A 7,920-nucleotide genomic window follows, 5' to 3' on the forward strand; every position below is an offset into this window, starting at 1 on the left:
GGCCTCTCCCGTTGCGGAGCACAGGCTCCGGACGCGCAGGCTCAGCGGCCATGGCTCACGGGCCCAGCCGCTCCGCGGCATGTGGGATCCTCCCATACCGGGGCCCGAACCCGGTTTCCCTGCATCGGCAGGCGGACGCGCAACCACTGCGCCACCAGGGAAGCCCTGTAGAGGTTTTAAAACGTTTTATTTTGAAATAATTTTAAACTTACAGAAAATTGCCAGAAAAAAGGTACAGAACAATCCCTATAACCTTCACGCAGCTTCCCCTAATGTTAACATCTTACATAACCACAGCACAATTACAAAACCAGGAAAATAATGTTACAGTGCGATTAACTAAACGGCAGACCTTATTACATAGGGTTATTTTGAGAATCAATTAAATTCAGTGCCTGGCACTTAGTAAGACTTCAGTTAGAGGGATGCAGTTACCACTGTGAATTGGTCATCCAGGTGCTGGCTCCAGGGATCACGCCTCGAGCTCAGGTACACTTCTAGGTTTCCGGGCACAGAATATAGGACGATGCTAGGAGGCCCTCTAGTGTCTTCTCTGCGCCTAGCATCTGTTACTCAATGGGCAACTTTCCAAAACACCTTCACCTTCCCGGCCCTAAAGGTTAATTTAGGGGATTCTAGACTGGGCTTGGAGAAAGACTGTTTTAGGAATCATTCAAGATAAAGGACATGGAGCCGCTTATACATGTCTTCCACTGGTTTGGATCTTCGAAAGAGTAAGACAATATAGTGAGTTAACCGGCTAGACTACAAACCCCGTTCTCATTTACCGCACTGGCACATCATTGTGACCAACCACGAGCCCAAGGCTCAGGAGGTGTCGGCTGTCTGTGTCCTTCAAGCCACAAGGACCTGGCAGACCACAAAAGGCTTCCGGGAGTAGGCGGCAACGTTGGACAAACGGGTGGTCAGAATAGAACTACTCGTGTTAGCACCAGTAACCCAGGAGTGCGAGTCTTAGAAACGTTCTGGGGCGCCGGCCGCCAGCTGGGCCGGCTGCTGCGGGGTTTCCGCGGGCACTTCCAGCACCGACTGACCAAGGAGGTGGCTCCTCCCACCCGCGCCCAGCCGATCTGGGGGTCCCGGGCCCCGACGCGGGGCCGTCTTCCCGCCCGTCTTACCAGCGCCCGGGAAAGGCGGCCCCCCGAACCTACCCAGCTCCTCGGAGCCCCAGACCTGCCGGCGGCGGAAGTGCGTCCGCGAACCCGGCCCAGCCCTGCGCCTGCGCTTCCGGCGGCTTCGGACAGTTTGGCTTGGCCGAGCGCCCAGTGCCTGCAGCGAGGTCTGCACATCAGGACGCCTAGGCCTATGGGGTTTTGATTTGTAACTCGCCTCATCTTAAAAAGAGGGTCCGAGCGCCAGCTCCGCGTCGTTGAGTCCCTCCGCCCTCCCCCGCGCGGGGCAGCGGGCGGGGACCTTCCTAGGCGCGCTTCCCCTCCGAGCATAACTTCTCTAATTCCAGTTCACCGACCCCGAGTCCTCTTCCCCTCCCTGCCAACCTGCCTCCCTGGACAGCATCCCCCACTCCGTCCCGACCTCCGTCAACCTGAATGTATTTACCAGGCAGGCACATCGCGCAACCAGAATGTGTCCGCAGTGTTCCCATCAGTACTGTCGCTCCGTCTGGATCATAAATGACCCACAAGGAGAGGAAGGGAAAGGAGGAGGCTTAAGGCACGCTATGATGGGTGCGGTGCTGTGTGTTCTACTTACTACCCGGAAACACGCAAAAAGCTTAAGTGACCTGCCCAAGTTTGCACAGCCCAGGGACAGGATGCACCCCACGCATGTGTGACCAAGACCTGTCCAGGGATCCCTACATCGTGGCCACAGTGAGAGAGGCCACCACTGCTCAAGTTTAAATGACAATTTCCAGGTTTATCGTGTGTATTGACATTAAAAAATGAGACTGCGGCAGGGCTCGGACACCATAAAAGTTTTCTTTAGGAAAATTAGACCCCCAGGTAGAGAATAGAGTCTTCTGGAAAAATTTAACAACTGATGGTCTGTAGCTTGTAAAGAACACTTCTACTCTGTAGGCTTTTTAAGTTGGTAAGTGGAGTGGGAAGCAGGTGTTGGGGAAGAAAAATTTTCCTTCTACCTTTCTAGGTTCTTTGGTTGGTCTTATAATTAAATTGACATAAAACAGATTATCAGAAGAAAAACAAATTTAATTTTTTATGTCTTGGAGCCTTGAAGATAAGAGAGGCTTACATGCCATCCTGAACTAGTGAATGGGATAGGGGTCTGGTGCTTCAAAGGGGAGGAGGGTAATTAACAGGATGATAAGAAGAGCAGATGTTTGGTAATTAGATGTTTGCCCTGCCATACAGATAGGTCTTTTAGATGAAAAAAGTTATCTCTGTTAATAGCTCGTTTTCCAGCACAGGCCCCCAGTCTAAATTATTTCAGGTAGTTAAGGGAGAGGTAAAAGTTTTCCTGAGTCGCTGGGTCTTGATAGTTTTCAACTCAAAATAATCCACATTCCAAAGTGGCACATTTTTGGGTAGCCTATTCTGCTCCCCTTCATAATCACTTTGCATCTTGCTGAACTCTTCATGAATTGTGGGTCCACTGGAATTTTGTGCTCATGAGGGATTACAAATGCTACACGTGAATGGAGGCATATCCTCTGCTCAGGCACATGCTCTATTGTCCTATTTTACTTCACTTACAAAACACAGTTTGAACGATAGTTAAGAATTTCAAGACTGACAACAGGGCATTAAACCAAGCTCTTGACCTTCTGAAAGCAGGACACTTCTGAGTGCTAAGGCACTGTGTGACTGCATAAGTCACACATATTTGAAGCTAGCACTACACATCTCGCAGACTCAGTGGGGAACCTTACAAGGGAGGCAACTGTGGAGAAGCCTTCAAACAAACAGGTGATAAATGTGGGAAAAGTTTCAGCTGGAATTCAAATCTTATCAAGCACAGGAGAAACCATACTGGAGAAAAAAACCTTGTAATTGTGGTGAGTAAGGATATTATGGGGATAAAAGAAGGTATCATGTGGAAGGCATCTTGAATACATGCATTCCTGTGCTGGTCTAAGAATGTTGTAGTACAGGTGAGTATTGGCTCTGCCAAAGCAAAATGGACAAACAGAAAAAGTATGACATATTAAATAAAGAAATAAACAAAAATAAAATACATATTAAAACCTTACAGGGACCTCCCTGGTGGTCCAGTAGTTAAGACTCTGTGCTCCCAGTTCAGGGGGCCCGGGTTCCATACCTGGTCAGGGAACCAGATCCCACATGCCACAACTAAAGATTCCGCATGTGACAACGAAGATCCTGTGGGCCGCAACTAAGACCCGGCACATCCAAATAAATAAATAAATATTTAAAAAATAAAAAACCTTACAAATATCACTTAGGAAACAGGTTACGATTGTGTTTCCAGAAAATAAACCAAAATTTTTTCCTAAGGTATCTATTGCAGAGTATTTATTATGCCTTTATAAAAATTTCACATTCAGAAGACATAAACGTTGCTGTCTTTCCAACCAAATATTCGTTCTTTAAAAAATATGGAAGAGCAGTGCCTTCAGATGGGAAAGATGGGCTCTAATATTTTAAGACTTTTTTTTAAATTTCAGGAAACAAAACTTGTGTCTATAAGAAGAAGTTACGTTTGAGACTGAGAAATTTTGGTTTAAAATGAAAAGAATAAAGGAAGAGTCATTTTTAAATCCAGTTTTTTGGTATAGCATGAATTTAAAATTCCATTTATGGGAATTCCCTGGCAGTCCAGTGGTTAGGACTCAGCGCTTTCACTGCAGTGGGCCTGCGTTTGATCCCTGGTAGGGGAACTAAGATCCCACAAGCTGCATGGTGCAGCCAAAAAATAAATAAATAAAATAAAATTTCATTTATTTATTAATAATCTAAAAGCTAATAATCATGACATATGAATAGTGGGATTTGGGAAAACATGTTTCATGTCAGAGTGAATCCATTTCAAGATACTGACATTTAAAAAATACTTTTGTGTTTGTCTTTTTAAAAAATTCAGATATAATTGACAACATTGTGTGAGTTTAAGGTATACATTTGGATTTGATACACATATATTGCAATGTGATTACTACCTTAGTGTTAGCTAATACCTCCATCACTTCACATAATTATCTCATCTTTTTTTGTGATGAGCACATTTAAGATCTAGCCTCTTAGCAACTTTCAGGTATATAATACAGTATTGCTAACTATAATCACAATGCTGTACATTAGATCCCTAGAACTTATTCACCTTCTAACTACAAGTTTGTACCCTCTGAAAAACATCTCCCCAGTTCCCCCACCTGCAGCCCCTGGTAACAACCATTCTACTCTGTTTCTATGAGTTCAATTTTTTAGATTCCAATTATAAATGATATCATACAGTGTTTTTCTTTCTCTGTCTGATATACCTCGCTTAGCATAATGCCCTCAAGGTCCATCCGTATTGTTGTAAATGGCAGGACTTCCAGGTAAGTGGTAAATTGAAGAAGGGCCCTTCTTCAGTTGAGGAGGTAATACTGAAGAGGACAGATCTAGGAGATATTTTAGAATCATTTCTGACCCTTTAAGACTACAGGGACTAAAGGAAAAAACCCAAACAAACAAGGCTTAAGTGAGTCTGAAAGATCAGGTAGATGATATGGCTTCTATTATAAGGGAATAGGAAAGAGGGTACAAAGAGGCTTTAGGTGATCCAGGGGAGTCATAAAAGGTAATTTTAAGACAAAAGAGTAAGTTTACTTTACAGAGCAAGCACTAAATGTACAGTAGAGGTTAGACTATGAAATTACACATGATGAAAATACAAATAGGTTTAAATAAAGATAATTTTTATTTTATGAGATCAGTCAGGAATAGGTTTTTAAATGAAGTTATGAAAGCTGGTGCATAGCTTCCTGCTGATGCTGATAACAGGGAGGACAGCACTGTGTTATTCTGCATCATGTCCTCTGTTGATGCAACCCAACCTGGAATGCAATACTTGAGAGGATGGATATTCAGTCTGATTCAGCGTGGTGGTTTCTTGTGTCTAAAGTGTTCCTGATGCTGTTCAACCTGGATAACTGTCAGAGCTTTCAACCACTCCCTTCTTCTCAAGATGGATTCTGATGTTCACCTTGTTCATGAATGGCCTGGAATTCTGGATATTCCCATTTAAGCTGTCTTTTTCATAGTCTGGAAAGGAATAGTTGGTGGCTCCTGTGTCGCTTGATGAGGAAATTCGGAATGCACTCCCATTCCATAGGCACTGGCTACAGCCTGGAAACAAGATATGGTTGGGGTGTGAAAGACTCAATGAATGAACCAGAGTTAATACCTTAGAAAGACATCTTAGGGAACAGTTCTCAGGGCATACAATAGACAAAGAATGTGCACAGTCTTATTCCATCCTCAAGAGGAAGTAGAAACACGGAGACTAATATATCTAGTCAGGGTGAGTAGAGACTGAAGCTTTGCAACCTTGCTCCCACAGTAGTGTTGTCCTCCTCTTTTACTGTCAGGAGACTATTCTGTTCCCTTTGATATTTAATAGCCAAGGCTGCAGCCAATATGGCCTATGACAGTTTGAGTAAACTCTTACTCCAAGGGTTGGGGGTATATGGCAGTCTCTGCTTCAAGGGGATTGTCCTTGGGGCTGATTTGCTGGGGTCATTCCTAAGGCAAAATATATCATTACTAACGTAGAGAAATGCCAAAGGTTACTGAAATCTTTAACTGAGGTTAAAGAAGACTAGTCATCTTGAAACTCATTGAATGAACCACTAAAATGTTAATTCAAAAGGAAAACTGACAATTCTGGTGAATTTTGTCACATGTGACAGAAAGCACAAACTTGGCAAGACAAACAATACAATTTATAATTTGGAAACAATGTGAAGCTTGACCACAAAGGGATGAAATAAAAAATACCAAATCAAGCATGCTGGTGTTTTCCACTACAAATAAATCTACAGATAAGACGTCTGATCATGATCAGTAAATGATCAAATGGTGTGCAGACGTTCACTAGCAACGTAAACAGACAGGTGTGTGAGTGTGCACGTGTGTGGTGTGGTGTGAGGGGGGGCAATCTGAAGTTGCAGCCCCTTCCTGTAGCTGCCGCCTTCACTTCTGGAATCCTGTTCCTGAACCTCAACAGCAGCCCTGAGGGAAGTTAAACCCTGGGCAACAGCCCCCGGGCCACACAAGCCCAAATGCCCGCTAACCAGGTGGGTGGTAGTCTTCATGGTAGTCTCTCCAGGCCTCCAGGGCAAAGTCGCTGCCTAGCCTACCAGGTCCCTGCTGCCGCCTTGATTTTGAAACGTATGGTCAATTAGTGTTCTAAAAGGGTGATAATACAAACCCCTTCCCCCTAACTTTAAAATTGTGTTGCTGTGCCGAGCGCCTTGCAGGATCTTGGTTCCGGGACCAGGGATTGAATCCCGGCCCCCCGGCAGTGAAAGTGCCAAGTCCTAACCACTGGGCCTCCAGGGAATTCCCCAGTACTGTCTTTTCTAATTTTATATCCCGTTGTCATACTGTCCGTGACATAGTCAAGGTTAAGGTTAAGAACTAGGGCACTGGAATAGTATGTGTGTTTATATCCCGCTTCCACCATTTACTATGTGTTCTTGTGCCAGATACTTTACAGCTCAGTTTTCTCAACTATAAAATGGGAAATAAAATAAAATAAAATGGTAAAAATAACAGCACTTGTACAATCATGAGACAGGTCTTATCAGCAAAGTGCCCGTAAAAAGAAACTATGGGTTCAACATTACCTTAAAACAAATATTGGGTTATTTAGATCCTATCAGGACATTTCTAGTTCAAGGTCATTGAAAAATAAATGCTAAGACTTTTTTTTATAAAGCCTCTTAGTGGAAAATTTTGTTCATTAGATTATACTTCTCATATGGAAGTTCTGTTTCTAGCCAAAGTTTTCATATACAAGCATTATATACTATAGAATATTTAGGCCTTAAATATGTTTTTATTTCTCATATTAGTTCAAATGTGCCTCATCTAAAAGGTAAAACAAGTAGGGGAGGATTCACCTTTATATCCTGAAATCATTGGTAGAGTTCCAACTTGTTGCAGATTCCTCTCCACTTTTCTCTCAGATACCTACACTTTCTACACTCTCCTCTAGGTCTTTTTTGGAGAGAATAGCAGCCAGCAGCAATGAAATAGTTTCAGGACCTATATTTTTAGAACTAATTCCTTCAGCTCTCTTCCACAATTGTCAGTAGCCAGAGAACCCTATTTCTGTCAAGAGAGCTCCCCAGAACTACACGCTCTATCCACCTACCCCAGGAAGGTGCCAAAAACCCCACAGCGTACGTGGCAGTAAAATCCCAGTTATACTACTGTGTATCTCCTCCAAATTCTAAGGTTTAGTTCAATTTGAACACCTTTCCTTACCTCTAACCCTAGCTCTTGCCTAATTTGCTTCTATTCCCCTCCTGTCTTATTTGAATCTCTGGATTATGGCCTCTTGCTTTAAATGCTCTTCTGGTTGTTCACTTCCTGGCATGACCTCTGAACACAGATTTTGGGTTACATATTGGAATGCCACCACTGCATATGTCCTCTTGTTTGACATGACTGTCTAATTTAGTTGTGCTGTGTCTTCATTCTTTAAAGGAATCTTCCAAAAGAACTGTTCTGCAGTACCTTGCTCAAGCTATTCCACTCCTGGGCTTAGCCTACCTCCTCTTGTGGAGAATCATTAACTAGAGTTGATGATCAGTCTCTTTACCTGAATCTTTCCCCCCCCACACTGTAATCATGGTTATTTCCCAAGAGTGTCCTCTTTTTCTATTTTCTTTTTTTTTTTCTTTTTTTTCTTTTTTTTTTTTTTGTGGTACGCGGGCCTCCCTCTGCTGTGGCCTCTCCCATTGCGGGGCAC

The 7,920-nt window shown here is 43.5% G+C and overlaps 2 protein-coding genes across 3 annotated transcripts in view; one reads left to right on the forward strand and one right to left on the reverse strand.

The window, feature by feature from the left end:
- LOC102990516 (zinc finger and SCAN domain-containing protein 16-like) overlaps window positions 1-1,244 on the reverse strand; it is a 9,491-nt gene extending 8,247 nt beyond the window's left edge. The window contains exon 1 of one of the 2 annotated variants that reach the window (XM_007105839.4): window positions 1,173-1,244. The gene's annotated coding sequence lies outside the window, so the exon portion shown is untranslated. The other variant, XM_055079588.1, reaches the window with a different exon arrangement.
- Window positions 1-7,920, forward strand: part of ZSCAN31 (zinc finger and SCAN domain containing 31) — a 284,613-nt gene that overhangs the window by 236,507 nt on the left and 40,186 nt on the right. The window lies entirely within an intron of this gene.

This window comes from Physeter macrocephalus, chromosome 18, assembly GCF_002837175.3.
Source record: "Physeter macrocephalus isolate SW-GA chromosome 18, ASM283717v5, whole genome shotgun sequence".
In the NCBI taxonomy this organism is placed as follows: Eukaryota; Metazoa; Chordata; class Mammalia; order Artiodactyla; family Physeteridae; genus Physeter; species Physeter macrocephalus.